This window comes from Peromyscus maniculatus, chromosome 4 (genome assembly GCF_049852395.1).
Source record: "Peromyscus maniculatus bairdii isolate BWxNUB_F1_BW_parent chromosome 4, HU_Pman_BW_mat_3.1, whole genome shotgun sequence".
Taxonomy (NCBI): domain Eukaryota; kingdom Metazoa; phylum Chordata; class Mammalia; order Rodentia; family Cricetidae; genus Peromyscus; species Peromyscus maniculatus.
In genome coordinates, this window is record NC_134855.1 from 123,285,027 (window position 1) to 123,298,535 (window position 13,509).

General features: G+C 43.0%; 1 protein-coding gene across 2 annotated transcripts in view; it reads left to right on the forward strand.

Annotated features, from left to right (window-relative positions):
* Positions 1–13,509, forward strand: part of Slc24a3 (solute carrier family 24 member 3) — a 487,223-nt gene that overhangs the window by 976 nt on the left and 472,738 nt on the right. The window lies entirely within an intron of this gene.

Here is a 13,509-nt window from a genome sequence, read left to right on the forward strand (position 1 = left end):
CTCTATGCTGTCCACTTTTTCCTGGTGCCTTGGCTGGCGGTACACACACACACACACACACACACACACACACACACACACACACACACACACACACACACACACGAGACTTTGGTCTTATCTTTGCCCTTGGCTTTTCTGGAGCTAAAATAGATATCGAGGAGAAATGTGCTCCAAACAGTTGTCTATTGGAAACAATTTGGACTCTGGGATGCAGCTGTGTAAAAGAACAAAATAACACCACGGAAAGGAAAGACTTGGGAGAAAAAAAAAACGGTTGTAAAATGATTTTGTATCCTGGCTTTTCAAGTGTCAGGGTTTGTGGGGAAGCAGACAAATAAATGGTTGTGGGTGGACTAAAACAGTTACGGATATATGCTGTACTGTTGAGATAGACACCGATCTGATAAGCTGTGCTTTGAAGCACACAATAAAGGCATTTTGATAGTGATGGTGACATTTTAAAAGATGCCATCAATCAAGACAGGGATTCCCCTCACATTGGCTGGTGTGTGCTTCATGGTGAAACTCGAGGGTCATTCTAGACTTAGCAGATCTCTCTACAGACTTCATCATATATGGTAATAGGAGAGAGGCAGTCCTGGTTTTCAGTGAAGCCTGTAGACTTGACGAGCCTCTCCATTGCTTTGGAATCTCAGATTTTCTGGCCCTGGGTGCTGATACGGGGGTGGGGGTGGGGGGTGGCTGTGTTGTTGGAATGAATTGAGACTTCTCTCCAAGGGCAGATTCAGACCTACTAAGCAGTGTCCACTGACGGTCACCAAGAGGCTTGGTAGTTTTTCTGAGTGAAAGCCAGCAGATAGTTTATGCCTCCCTTGGCAAGAGCTATTCCAAGTCAATTACTTGGTGGCCGTTTCCCTACAGGTTGGGGCCCTTGTGAGTGACAGGCTTCTCAGCACTTTCCAGGACATAAAAGACATTGTTTTTTCCTGGATGGTGACTGTGACTGACTCACACAGTGAAGTGGATCCATTGCAGGGGGCTTCAATTCCTAACCACCACCAGGAGCTGGAATGGCTGGGCTGATGGGGTAGCGCGCATTGCAAACTTGGAACCTGATGACTAGACTTTCATTTTGAAGTAGTTTCCCTGACAATGACATTTCTGTCTGGGTGCTACTGACTCAGATTTTATTCTGTAGCATACCCCCATCTCTACCCTTTTCTTATTAATCTTTCATATTCTCTTTCTCACTGTCACTTTCTCTCTAACCCCCCTGTCAATGTCTAGTTTGGGGACCCTTGGTTCCCAGCCCTTGAAAGACTTAGTTGGGAGAAACCCACCAGTTCTAAGGACCCTGCTACCCAGGCTCTGCTTATCCCCTCCACCCCCAGCTCTATGGCTTGCTGGTCCTAATTCTTTCTCTAATCACCTTCTCTTCCATTAGATGCTGCTGTTTTCAATAGGGGAGGCACAGTCGTGTTGCAGCAGCAAGGCATAGTTTTCTTTCAAGATAATTTTAAACAGATTAATTACTGCATAGGACTCTTCCACTGATATCTTGCTTGGGATATGCCATTGAGGATTATAAACATCTGAGTAGTGACTCTTACCCCGAAAACTTCAGGACCATCCTACATAATGTCCTTTCAGCATGGGCAAAAGGTTCATAATTTTGCCCCACTTTAAAGACACTGGGACTCACAAAAGGGCGATTGAGTAAAGTCACATAGGAGTTGAGAAGTGGAGGGACAAACCAACTTGAGGTGACCTGCTCTTTGTTCCCAGTTGTGTTCCTTGCTTTGGGGTGCAGCAGTGTGATGTTTATATGGTCATGTGGGGTATGGTCCTAATGACCAAAGGTAATATTTTACCTTTAAAGGCAATTATTAAAGGTAATTATTAAAGATAACAAGATGACCCTCCAGAGGCTTGTTCCCCAAGGGTCTCCCCTATTCTTGTTCTTTTTCTTTCTTAATAAAAAGGGCAGTTAGTTCTTTTTATAAGAAAGTTCAAATAGAGGTGTGTGGAAGTTATGTTACATAATGTCTAACATTTCTAATCATGGAATTTGGGCTCTCTTTCTTGATTTCTAAGTAAATGCGGATTGGGTTATATACTGAAAAGTTTGGTTCTATTTGCAAAGGTTTTTTTGGTGCTCAGTATTTGGTTAGAAGAAGTATAGCAAATAATCTATACTGGTTCTTTTTTTTTTCCCTGTGTAGCTAGGACATGAGGATTGTTTAATTTAGGTCAGGAAGAGTTAGTGCTGGAATGAAGGGAATTCTTAATTCTAACTACAACAAAAGCAATAATAATAATAACAACTACAGTTTGGGCATCTCAAGTGCCAGGAACTGTGCCAAGCATACTTTATGTGCATTTACCTCATCTGCAAATACTGTCTTCAGTCCTGTGAGCCTTCAGCAGGGGAGACACAGGCCCCAGGTGCCCTGTTTAGTTGTTACTGATGAAGATCTCCTTTTTGATCTCTGTGTTCAAAGCCAATTTAAATAAGGTGTTAGATTTGCTAATGAGGGTTTTCATTTATTCTTGCCATGAGAATGGATTATGTTTGTATATATCGAATAGCTTAGAAGTGTTTCACTTTTCTTGATATAAACTACATGGCCATCTTTCTCCAGAAGTAGGGGTTCTAACTCAGGAGCAATTATATACATCTTATCTAGAAAGTTCTCAGGGTGTAACTAAGAAAAAATAAACATTTGCACACACACATACACACATTTGTGTACACACACACACATACATATATGGCTATATATTTTGTAGTTCAGTTACTCTTGCTATTTAACAAATTAGCCCCAAAGTTGATAACAACAACTGTTTAACTTTTTTGCCCATGGATGCTTCGGTTCAGGGATTTGGATGGGCATGTTTGGGATGGCTTTTCTCTACTTCATTATGTCATAGGCCATGGCTTGGAAGAGTGCAAGACTGAGCACCTTGACAGTTGGCTCTGGAATAATCTGAGACAACATCGCTCCCATTTATCGGGGTTGATGTGGATGTTGACCTAGACCAACATGTGACCTTTCCATGGGACTCAGTTTGAACTTCCTCAGAGCATGGCAACCAGGTTCCCAGAGATAGCACCCCTGACAGCAAGATGGAAGTGCCTGGCAATTTTATGCTCTAGCAGAAACCACAGAGTGCTGCTGCCATGCTGGCCTTCTGCTGGTCAAGGCAGGAACAAATGCCACCCAGGTTGAAAAGGTGAGGACAAAGAGTCACTGTTTTCTCAGTTTAATGGGAGATATGATTTTGGAAAAATCTGGAGATCTGGGAGGATCGTAACGTAGGAGTGAGTGAAGGCATTTCCCCAAGTGGCCAGTTGTGAATAAAGGAAGAATATACATATACATTTGCATGTAGACATTTGTATGTGCACCCATGTGGACATACACTGTATATACATGCATATGTATAATGCCTTTGAATGTCCACCAGTCATGAGAGTATTGCCATTAATCTTATGTGGGATGAAGACAGGAGGTAACCTTTGAAGAAGGAGCTACAGTATGGATTTGAACTGCAAATTGAGAACCCATCTTTGCTTCCTGGAATCCCTCATCAGAGGGCTTGGGGTGAGCCTACAGAGTCCCTCCCTTGATGTCCCCTTCCTTAGCCTTCTCTTTTCTGATCTCACTTGGACTTTTCTGTTGCGTCACAAGGGTGTGACCTTTTTGGGCCCAGATTTCTCACATATGCTGGTCCCACTGTACTGCTGTGTCCACCACAACCAGCTAGTCCTTCACTCTGCAGTTACTTAATCTTCCTGCAAGGCCAACATCTTCTGGACTGTATTAGATTCCCACTGTGTTCTGTTGATTATATTTATCAAAGACGGCAGCTATCTATTTGTTTGGTCGAGTAACATTCCTCTTCACTGGATTCTGAGCTCCAGGAGGTCAGAGACCCTGTGATCTAGTCTGACATCTGTCACCCCCATCATCCAGCCCATAATAAGAGCTCAAAATGTATTTGTTAGAGAGAAGTCCTTCTGATTTCTGAACTTCAATGCCTGCGATAAAAATAAAAAAGCAAAAACAAAACAAAACCCACCATGTTTTAGGGCCCCACTTGCTGGCATGTGCTTAGTTTCTTAATTTCTAATCCTGTAAATTTGATGTTGTTTGCCCGTTTTTCTTTGGAGAGCACTGAGCTGGCAAAAAGTGGCAGGCTGTACCCAGTATCAGTTGGAAAGGGGTAGGATTTGAACCTAGGGATGCCTGTGTCAGAGCTGCATATGGCTGCATTTTCAGCACTGGCAGAGAGGAACACAAGCCAGGGATTCACCCTGCCTTTTTCAGTCAGCCAAGGAGTAAGGAGTAACAGAAGGTTGGTTTCATAGAAGCAGTATTTTAGAAACACGTTGCTTTCAACCTTTTCTATTTTCCGCACAAACATATATAGAAGTGTTTCTTTCCTCCTGCCTTTTCTTAGCTGCTCATCAACCCAGATTTTTCTCAAAGATTTCCTCTCCTCAGAAGCCTCGAATCCTTGTGGGAAGATTTTTTTTTTTTTACCCCGGAGGGTTGGCAAAGCCAAAAGAATTGCAAAACTAGCTGTTTGCTGAACATTCCAAGGCCTGGTGGAAGCCGGCTGATAGTGCAGGACTTTGGCAACTCTCGCTTCTACAAGGAGTGTTCCATGCGCACAAGGAAAATCTTTGTGTATGTGTTTGGGTAATGGAGGGGAGGCTACTACATAGACTGTCCGAATGGAGAAACTGAGGTATAGGGGATTAAAAGAAAATGTCCCCGGAGTCACTCTGCGAGTGAGTTATGATCTCAAGAGGGTGACTTGAGGATTTCTGGTTGATGGCTGCCAGTTTCTGATTCTGTAGCGTTTATTTGACAGCCTGTTTTAGTCATTGCTTGCAGTAGTTTCAAATGAGGTCCTGCTGTGTAGGATCTGAGAATGTGAAGTTTTGAGGACACAAATGAAGGAAGGTTTGTTGTGATCCAAGGGGGTGGTGGGCTGAGGGCTTCCAGCATTCCGCTTGCTCTTCTCTCAGTCTGCTTCTGGCTTGGGGTTGGCCATGCTCCTCACTGTGGCTCATGTTGGGTGCCACCATTCTTCGATGGCTTCCTGGTCCCCATCACTGCCTTGGTTAGCTGTCTTTGTGAACTTCTTTTCAGTGGATTCCTTGGAAGGGGCCCTTCCCAAGATCCCAAGGGCATCAGATCCAGGGATCTCTGCCTATGCCTTCTTTAATCAGGCATTTTGCTAGTTGTTGGGGTGACAGTCCTATCTGAGATTGACACCCAATGTTAGTCTTCGGGCTTTGTGGGAAGAGGGGCACAGAATGGCTATTTATTTATTTATTTGTTTATTTATTTATTTATTTATTTATTTATTTATTTATTTATTTAGGTTTTTCGAGACAGGATTTCTCTGTGTAGCTTTGTGCCTTTCCTGGAACTCGCTTTGGAGACCAGGCTGGCCTCGAACTCACAGAGATCCACCTGCCTCTGCCTCCCGAGTGCTGGGATTAAAGGTGTGCGCCACCACCGCCCAGCCAAATGGCTATTTTTGAGAAACCGTTGGCGATATGAATGAGACCTACAGCATGCCCTGGAGGAGTATGTGGTGCTTCAGAGGTGCTAGGACCTGAAAACTCATTTCTATGAGTTAGGAAGACAAACACTCCTAGAAAACTGAGAAAGTACTGTGGGCAGGCAGCAGACAGAGATGTAGCTGCAGAGGGCCAATAGCCACAGATAACATTTTCCACCCTCAATTGTCAAGTGGAGAATTGGAATTTAAAAATAGTGGAGATGTCATTTCTTTTTAATAGTTGGATTGGCAAAAATTAATGGATCCAAGTGTAGTTAACCACAGCGTGGAGGCTGTGCGGCTAAGCTGTCGTTTGCTGTTGTTTTTGAACCACATACATGCTTATGGAGTTAGAGCAGCTGCATGTATTTTTGAACCCTGGGTACAAACTTAGTGGACTCTGACCCAGATGTGGACCATGGGGCTGGTTGGCTGAGGCCCTTTAAAGTCTGGGGTTTAGGATTAGAAGGGAACTCTGGGAGTCAGGAAAGACCGGTGCTGGTTGCTTATTTAAACCCTGCAATCTAGCACCCATTCTTTGCTTTTCAGTAGCTATGTGTTCCTGAGAGGGTGAGCAAGTAAGATCAGCTCAGCTGCTACCCAGCTTGGAGAGTTTCCCATCTGTGGCTTTTGAAGTGTTGACAGTGCTCCTTTTCATTTTTCCCTTTACGTGTCCACGTTGTTCTGGCTTAGGAAGGGGTAGCTTTACCTTAGGGACCTGGTCTGCAACCAGAATTTGAATCCCCACAGGGCACAAAGGAACAAAGGGTGGCGGGGAGGCCTTGGCAACCCGACTGGCCTTACACGTCTGCACCAGGAGGTCAATAATGCCACTTTCTAGACGGAACGTGAAGTGTTCATTTTTGGATAGTTTGAGGTGGCGAGCTGGTGGGACATGATGAAGCTGACAGTTGAAAATCGGGATTATTAGCAGTTGCAACCACAGACAAGGACTTGTGAGGAGTATACTGGAAGGTGAGAATTACCTCTTCGGCAAGCTCATGTTCTTCAGACTTCTCTGCAGTGCCACCTGGGAAACTCTGAGCTTCACTTGTGTCAGAATCTTACCCAGAGATACTGATGGAATGTTCCAGGGTATGGTGTGGACATTGGTTTTTAAATGGTAATACAGTTGATGCCAGTGTATAGCCAAGACTGAGCCCTGCTGGGGTAGGTTCAGATGCAGCACTCACTGTATTATGACTATGTAAAGGCCCATTGTCTCTGATCTGTGAAATACACTGAACTCCATTTTTTCTGTTCTGGATGAAAATCAATATTCTTTTGCTTAGTTTTCTAAACCGTTGTCACAATTTCATCCTGAACTCTCTTCCCCTGGCCTCATCTCATGTTCATATGTACGCTGACATTAAATGCTCCATCAGAGTTTCTTTGGGAAGCGATCTGCACATGGGTTCTTCTGGCCTTTTCTTGTCTGCCAGGTGACTTGGTAAGCCTGCTATCCAGATGTCATCTTGCCACCTCCCTTCAGCTCTCTGCCGGTGTCATCTTCCTAGAAGCCATGCCTGCATCTCTCTTGGATTATCCCCAATTGTTCTTTTGGATCTCAAACATTCCAAGTGCCTCTGCACCAAGGCAGGAAAGCACAGGTTTGACTCCTTGTATGCTTGATCCTTCTTCTGACCCATGTGCCAGATGGATTGGGCTCATAACTTAGGTTACACACCTGTAATCCTAGAACTTGGGAGGGCTGAGCAGGAGGGTTAGGGTTTTGAGGCTAGCCTTAAATCTAAAAATAAAAGGAAAATAATTTAGGATGGGCTTCATTTTCCCCTGGGGTCTGATGATGTTGCTTGGCTATCTTTCTTCATTGATGTCTCTAAGAAGCCTGATGGTGTCCTGTTTTTTCATTGTTTTTAGACTCTGTTTCCTTTTTCTGAGACAGTTGCTTGGCTCCTCCTGTGTTATTTTCTCGAAGTGTCAGTGAGTTAGAAGACTAGTACGGGTGTGTGTCTGTCCAGTCCCTTAGGTCTTCCACCAGATTCTTCTAATCTGGACGTGCATGTCACCCAGGCCTAGGAACTTCCCCTCGGTAGTGTTCTCATCCTTGTTCACTCCCTTTCTGGGTTGTCTGTTACTGGGTGTATGAGTTCCTGAAAGCATCTCCTTTTCTACCTTTCCCTCCCTCCCTCCCTCCCTCCCTCCCTCCCTCCCTCCCTCCCTCCCTCCCTCCCTCCCTCCCTCCCTCCCCCTCCTCCTCCTCCTCCTCCTTCTCCTCCTCCTCCTTCTTTTTTTCGAGACAGGGTTTCTCTGTGTAGCTTTGGAGGCTGTTCTGGATCTCACTCTGTAGCCCAGGCTGGCCTCTAACTCACAGAGATCCGCTTGCCTCTGCCTCCCGAGTGCTGGGATTAAAGGCATGCGCCGCCGCCGCCGCCGCCGCCGCCGCCACCGTGGCCGCCGCCACCACCACCTGGCTCCTCCCTACTTTTTTCACCCTTTTGACTGAGCTTTTCTTTGTGTTTTGAGATAGTTTTGTTATACAGCTCAGGCTGGCCTTGGATTCATGATCCTTCTGCTTTAGCTTCTCAAGTGCTGAGTGTACAGTCACTCAAGTGCTGAGTGTACCCTGGACTTTTGGTCTGATTTCTATTAATGTTATTTATTTAATTATATTAACACATGTGGGTATTTTGACTACATGTATGTCTGTGCATCACATGTGTTCCTGGTGCCTGAGGAGACCAGAAGAGAAATATGGATCCCCTAGGATTGGAGTTACAGAAAATTGTGAGTTGTCATATGGGTGCTGGGAATCAAACCCAGGTCCTCTGGCAGATTCTTAATCTCTGTGTTCTTAATCTCTAGTTCTTAATCTAGTGTTATTAATCTATGACCCATCTCTCTAGCCCCTCCACAAATTTCCCTATCCAAGAATTTCCCTCTCGCTTAAACAATCTTGGTTTAATTATTCACTATGGTGTGTGTGTCTGCGTGTATGATGTGTGGTGGGGAAGCCTGCATGTGGATTCATTGGTAACCTTATGGAATTAGTTCTCTGCTTCGACCTTTAATGGGTTCTGAGGATCTCACTCAGGTCATCAGGCTTGCACGGCAAGTGCTTTCAGCCACTGGGACATCTTGTGGTCCAGGTTTCCAACTCTTACAATGGCTTCAATCCCAAGAGCTGTATTTCCTGTGGGAATGACTTTAGTAGCTCCTTCTTCTTTTATCCATCTGAATCATCTCTCCCACTTCTAAGTATCCACGTACTAGTTTTGAAGATTCCCTTTGTCTCTGTGGACTCTTCTATAAGTGGTTCTTGTCCATCTGCTTTGTTCCATTTTCCTTACCGGTGTCTTTCAATGTCAGAAGAACTTTGGTGTCTGAGCCTGCCTTGTGTGTGGGTGGAGCTGTTTCCCTGGAAGCTCACCTGACTGGGCCATGTCACTGGGAAGGGCTTTATGTGTCTCATTTTCCATCTTTGTCAGGGGTTAGTCGGATTTATTACAGTAAGATCACTGTGTCCTGCCATCAGCGAGGAGACCTGTTCTCTCAGGGAGTCCAGTGAGAGAAGAGGTTTTCTTCAGCCAAAGCACTTTCTCTTACTCCAGGACTTAGGTCCTCCCAACCATGACTGTGAAGGGGTTCTATAACTTATTTGATGACAGAACCCAGGCTATCCCAAGTTATTTAAGTCAGCATGCCTTCCTCCCTCCCTCCTCTTCTCTTTCAATTTTAGCTACTATACATAAGAAAACTAAAGGTGGTGGGTAGGAGGAATGGAAAACCTTTTCTAATAGAATTTTTTAATTGAGTGAATTGAAGAGTCTCAGATAGGTGGAAAACAAGATACAGAGACCCCATCGTATATGTTTTCTAGTTAGCTTCACTGTAATAGTTTGCAAAATTATGGCATAATATTATCAGGAGGATGATGACCTCCATCCAATCCACCTCTCTTACTCTGACTATCTTTATTGTGCATGCAGGTGCATGCTTTCATGTGTGTGTGCATGTGTGTGTGTGTGTGTGTGTGTGTGTGTGTGTGCGCGCGTGCACGCATGCTCACGTGCATGTGCACACTGGATTCTGCACAATTGTATAACTCATGTGGGTTTGTGTATCTACCACCAACAGTCAAGGTAATGGAGAAGGATCCCTCTTATGACAGCACCATCCATACCTATTAGTACAAAAGGACCAGTGGCATTAAGTAATTGATAATCACCTACACTCAAATAAAGTCAACTTTAAAAATCAAGATTTTTAAGAATGAGGGAAAATCACCACCAAGACTATTACATTCTGCACAAAATTTTGATTATACATTGGGGCAGAGAAATGATCACCAAGTTCATTTACATTTGAGAACTGAAGATGTAGACTGCCTCCTGTGTTTGCAGAGTTACCAATCTGGGAAGTGGAAATCAGAACTGAATGTGAGGGGAAGGTTGTTCTTGGCTTGTTGAGGGTTTCTTTAATGGATAGTTATTTTCTGTCATTTGTACAATATTTTTGAATGAAGGACGCATGAAAATGGCTTCTTCAGATAGATGGACCATTCAGGCAGTTTTTCCATATTGCTTTCCTTGGTATTTGTTTTCTGGAATATTAGACATGGAGGCACTCTTAGGGGCCACTGAGTCTTAACATCTGATTTTGTTAGAAGTGACACGAAAGAAAATTGCCAATTTCACTCTTTGCTTGAAAAAAATAGAAGCCACTTAAGAAAACAGCACAGTTAAGGGAAGAGTATAATGAATGAAGATCAACTTTTGGCGAATTGTCTCACATTCTGAAATGTTACTGAAGTGCTGGAGTCTCCTGGGAAACTGTTTGACATTCAGGAAAGTCAGTTCATGGGAAAAAAAGGGGGAGTCACTGGACGAGCTGCTTCATGTAACAAGTAAAAGATGTGCTGACGGAGGAACAGTGGCTCTCAGGGCACTCCTTGTTTAGCTTTCTGCGAGTTTGTGTTATTGTTTCACTTCCGTCTATCTTGATGTAATCAATAGGATAATGGGCTCTTTGGAAAATGAGTCGCCCTGGATTTTCTTTTTCTAGTGAGCAATGTTTGAGTTTATAACTTTCCAACTTTGTTTTGTCCTTGGACATTGATCTGAACACCGGTTGCTAAGGAGAGCGTCCTAGGACCTTAGCAACGAAGGATTTGAAAATCAAACCTATAGCCTTTGGAATGGGATTTCAGGTTGATGTTTAAAATCAGATAGTTTTGGGGCTGTGAAGAGAGAGTAAACTCATTGCACCCACTTTAAACAAAGCTAGGCAAATTTAGATCAGTCCTATTATTTTCTAACATTGTGATATTATTACCTCCCTTCAATATGTCAAAATTGAGATTAAACATATATAATGGTTTAGATCTTTAAAATTTTTGTTTGTTTGTTTGTTTGTTTTACAATATAGGGTTTGTCTGTGTTTGCCCTGGCTGTCCTGAAACTTGCTCTGTAGACCAGCCTGGCCTTAAACCCAGAGATCTTTCTACCTCTGCCTCCCGAATGCTGGGATTAAAGGCATTTGCCATCACCACCCATCAGATCTTTAAATTTAAAAAATCTATCACCTATATATCTATCTACCTATCCATCCATCCACCCACCCATATCTATCTATCTATCTATCTATCTATCTATCTATCTATCTATCTATCTATCTACCTACCTACCTACCTATCCACCCACCCATATCTATCTATCTATCTATCTATCTATCTATCTATCTATCTATCTATCTATCTATCTATCTATCTTCTATATATATCTATATATCTATTGTGTGTATATGTAAGTATGTACGTGTGTACATGTATTCATGCCACAGCATAGGTGGAGAGGTCAGAGGATAACTGGGAAGCTTGAATTGTCTCCTTTTACCATATGGGCGGGTCCTAGAGATCAAACTTAGGCTATCAGGCTTAGAGTCAAGTGCCCATACTCACTAAATCATCTTGCAGGTTCCTACATTTTAAAAATAAATTAGTATGTTTTAACTTAAAATTGCGTACAGTAAAACTGATCGACAGTCAGGACACAGATAATATGTAACTCTCCCTGCAGGACTCCAGATTGTCCCTTTGTAGGCACGTTCTCCTTTCATCCACTACCCTGATTCATTGCCTGTCACTGGAGTATTTGATTTTTTTAAGAATGTAGCCAAATGTAACGACACACACCTGTAATGCTAGCCCCAGGGAAGTGTAGACAGAAAGATCATGAGTTTGAAGCTAGTTGAGGCTAAACAGGGAGACCCATCTCAAAAGAAAAAGTAAAATAAAAATTCACGTTTTGCAAACGGAATCCAACACTCTAATAACAGTTTGTTTCTTTTACTGAATATCATGACTTCACCTAAGTTGTCTTCTGAATCGGGAACTCACGTGTCCACTTCTTGTGGCCGAGTAACCTTCCGTTTGCAGGTGTTGGAGGGTTTATGCCGTTACCTGTTGTAAGGCACTTGAGTTGCTTCCAGCATGATGTTTACTGTAGTTTTTCATAGTTATATTTTACAGTGTGAAGGGATGTCATGTCTCATTTTCATTTGGTGAGAAGCTATTTTTTTTCTTTTTAAATAAGGGATAGGTATTGAAACTTCTCGAATGCCTTTCCTGTAGGAATGAATTGCCTATCTGAATTTTTTCCTTAGTTAACATACAATGGTTATTCAGAATGGACTGTGTGGAGTGGCCTCTGAACACAACAGAGCCAGTCTCGTACACCAAGGATAAGCCACAGTAGCTCAAGAAATGGTTTGCAGTTTATATTTCTTGGATTTGATTTGCTAAAATTTTAGTGAGAACTTTTATGGTATGATTGCACAAGAAAATAGTCTACGATTTTCTTTCTTGGTGCTGCCTTTGTCTGGTTTTGCTGTCAGGGTAATACTGGCCCACAGAATGAGTAGGGAAATGCACCCCCGCACCGCCCCGCCCCACCCCCTCGCTCTTCTGTCTGCTGGAAAAGATTGGAATGGACAGAGCGTTTCTTTTAGCTTGTCATCAGCATTTCTTCAGGACATTAAAGTTAAGATACAATTTTAACATCTGCATAATTGTAATAAAATAGCATTTTGTTTATTTGAGAAAGGGCCTTGCTATGTAGCTCAGGTTAGTCCTCTAGCCTCAACCTCCTAAGTGCTAGAGTTATAGGTGTGTGTATCTGCCATAAAACTCATGCTACTTTGGTTTGGTTTGTTATGGAAACCAGTGTTTCTGGAGCACTTAGCAGGCCTGAGAGAGACATTGTTCCAGGTGCTTTTTCTGTCTTAACTTCCTTACCTTCCCCCATAACCCTATGGAATGGGAAACATTTTCTTTCTGTTTTACAAGCAAAGGAAAACAGGAGACAAAAAAATTGAAGTAAAATTATTGATGTTCACAGCGTTTCTATATAACCAATTTAGATTAGAACCCAGCCTGTTTGATTCAAAACCACATCACATACCACACATGGTATAATCTCTTTTGATTATACTATGCCATACCTGATTCATTTGAGTTTCTATTTGATAACATTTTATTTCTGAGATAGGGTCTCACTCTGTAACCCTGGCTGCTTTGGAACTTGCTATGTAGATCAAGCTGGCCTCAAACTCATAGAGATGTCCCTGCCTCTGCCTTCTGATTGCTGGGATTAGAAGTGTGTGCCCCTACACCTGGCTTTCTTAGGTTCTCTATTTGACATCATGAGGCATTTTCCATAGGCCCTCTGTGGTGAGAGTCTGGTGCAGAATCTTTGCCAGTATCTGACAGTTTCTTTAACTAGAATCTTAGAAACGGTATTTCCTCGTTAACAGACATGTCTGTCAGAGAGGCTCATAGTAACTGCTCTGTCAGCTTCCAGGAATGTGAACAGGTTTGAAATCCCTACAACCATGCTTGACAGCTTTGGATTCAATGTCCACTTGCCAAAAGTGAGTGTTATAATTATTGTGCGGTGCATTTCTTCAGCACTGGGAATCAAACCAAAGCCTCTTATGGATGCTAGG